The 2,633-nt window shown below is 34.4% G+C and overlaps 1 long non-coding RNA gene across 1 annotated transcript; it reads right to left on the bottom strand.

The window, feature by feature from the left end:
* Window positions 1-1,090: 1,090 nt before the first annotated feature.
* On the bottom strand, window positions 1,091-2,369 carry LOC141434021 (uncharacterized). Its single transcript, XR_012451993.1, has 3 exons — window positions 2,143-2,369; window positions 1,322-1,389; window positions 1,091-1,192 (listed from the first exon to the last, which is right to left on the bottom strand). It is a non-coding gene; the product is annotated as an uncharacterized lncRNA (long non-coding RNA).
* Window positions 2,370-2,633: the final 264 nt, after the last annotated feature.

Raw genomic sequence — 2,633 nt, 5'->3', positions numbered from 1 at the left:
GCTTGAAATAAAGAGATGATATCTACAGAGTCCCTCAACTCTTACATCATTTATTTTATTATTCACTAGCTTAACCGCGACTTCGTGCGCGGATCTAGGTTACGCGCGGTGGCGCCCTCTACCGGAATAAAAGGTATCCTATGTTGATCCTTGGGGTTTCAAAATACCTATATACCAAATTTCATTCAAAATCGGTTCAGTGGTTTCGACGTGAAAGCGTAACAGACAGACAGACAGACAGACAGACAGAGTTACTTTCGCATTTATATATATTAGGGATTAATTAATATAGAAAAAAACAATTAATTATTTATTGCATTGTTAAACCGCATCACGGTTTGTATTGATGCTGCGTTGTTTATGCATTCATTCTAACACATTGAAGTAGTTTACTTTATTTATTCATTCAATATAAAATTACATTATAATTTAAATAAATGTCAGTCAAGTATAAGAATTTATATTGAAATCATCAAGGATAAAAAAAAAAAAGGAAGATAATAAAATACCAATCATGTCATGATGTGAAAAATAACAATTAAGATAAGATCGGTTTTCCTTTAGATTGTCATGGTAGTAGGAGCATTGTTGGTTTAGTTAACTAAATAGTTTATTGAGAATAGCTGACACCAACCGAGGCCACTGGGTTGTGTGGGGGACTTGTGTCCATCCGTGGCTGTCCTGTGGCTGATGTGATGATGATGATGATGATGATGATGATGATGATGATGAATTGGGAGTGAAGCAAAGAGTATTCTGAGTAACAAAGACAAAAGAGTAATAGTAAGTTAACTAGGGCTGGACTGGTAGGGAAGATGGGTTTTCTAGAAACAAAAGAAAGAAAAAATTAATTAAGTAATATGAGTCTGCATAGAACTTCCCATTTGTATAGAATAATTTAAAGATAAGGTAGTTAAGGTTATGCAGGGTTGGCAACGCGCGAGTGATACTTCGGGTGTTGCAAGCGTTCCTGGGCGGCGGTAATTGCTTAACATCAGGCGGGCCGCATGCCTGTTTGCCACCGATGTGGTATATAAAATATAAATATAAAAAAAAGGGTAGTATAGGTAGGTAATTTACTGTACCTTAATTAATGATGCTCAGCAGTGTTCGGTACATCAGCAATTCAGCATAGCCCTTGCTAGTGTGTAAACCACAGGACAAAAGGCAAGTTTCCCCGGGCCCAGGTCACCTGAAATATATTTTAGTATGGTTATAAATAAATTCATAATGTGAAGAACATTAATAAATTTTAAGAGTACATAGTATGAAAGATTTCTGGAACATAATGAAGATAATTAGAAAACCATTTATAGCATACCTTTACTACCATTCTAATGAATGTTCTCCTTAGCTCTCAGGACTGTGACTAAAAATAAATACTCAGCGCTGAAACAAAGTAAAAACCAAAATCAAAATCTAAGCATCAAAATCTGGTTCTAGTTGTTAGACTATTTATAGACTAAGTAGTGTGTAAGCAGTTTAGTCTAAGTAGTGTAACTACATTTAAGAATAAAATTAAATATAGATATATTTCATTCTGGGTCTAAGTTCGGTGGAAGTAAATTTATTCTCGGTCAAAGATCAATCTCATTCACTTTAAAATGTTATGACATCAGGTTAGTTTCATTAATTGAGAATTATTTCAAGTAATAGCCACATTGCAAACAAACATATCTACATTTCAATTAAATATAATGATTAGAAAAAGCCCTATCTACTAACTAAAATGATTGCAAGTGATCTTACTACAGCATCAGATTGATAAAAATTAGGTATGCTAGCAAACTTCACTTTAATTTTACCTTGTTGAACTTTTGCCTTCTTGATAAAATCATTAAAAAAATAACAGAAGGAGAATAGATAAATGATTTGGTTGTAGACTATAGATATTATCAGGAAATAAATGGTTAAGTTAGGTCCATTGCTTGATTATTAACTTTGTTAATAAGATTCATTAGTAGTACAATTACAATCATTTTCCGTCAAAACAGGTTAATAACTGATTATCATGTTAATTAGTGAGCAGGATAACTAGGTATCATCGTGGCTGAATTATTTACAAAACGAAAACTTATTTCATCAAAGTCACGGTTAAAAATTTAACATCTATACTAAAAATAAATAAGGGTACCTACTTACATTCAAGTTCCCTTTTTGTGAGATGTTGTGGGTACTTTTGGCGAGGTGGACTTGGTCGTTTGTTGTGATCGTTTGGCGAGTCTTCATATCGCCCTTTCGGTAGGATAGGGATAGTATTATTTTCATGATACTTCCAAGATTAACACAGATAAAAGAATAGTCCGCGGGATTTCTTTAGGTTATTTATTGGTTATCGAATTGAATTGACAGTGACAGGTTAGGGGACCAGTAATGCGCGACCCAATACTGCTCAGCCATCACTGTACGACCTGATAATACGAACTCGTTTTGGATTAGATATATCACATCGTACAATGTTAGGCCGTACAAAATCAGGTTGTCAAATAGCACCTTGAACATTATCAGTACAGGGTGATAAAGCTCGATCCGTGTTTCAAGTGACATAATGTGATTGAATTATCAGGTCCTACAAAATCGGTCGAGCATTGTCCAGGTCGTACAATAACTACACACACAGGTTACAACGCGAG

The sequence above is a fragment of the Choristoneura fumiferana genome, chromosome 13 (assembly GCF_025370935.1).
Source record: "Choristoneura fumiferana chromosome 13, NRCan_CFum_1, whole genome shotgun sequence".
Classification (NCBI taxonomy): domain Eukaryota; kingdom Metazoa; phylum Arthropoda; class Insecta; order Lepidoptera; family Tortricidae; genus Choristoneura; species Choristoneura fumiferana.
The sequence above is the reverse complement of the archived record's forward strand: the minus strand, read 5'-3'. Positions and strand labels throughout refer to the sequence as shown.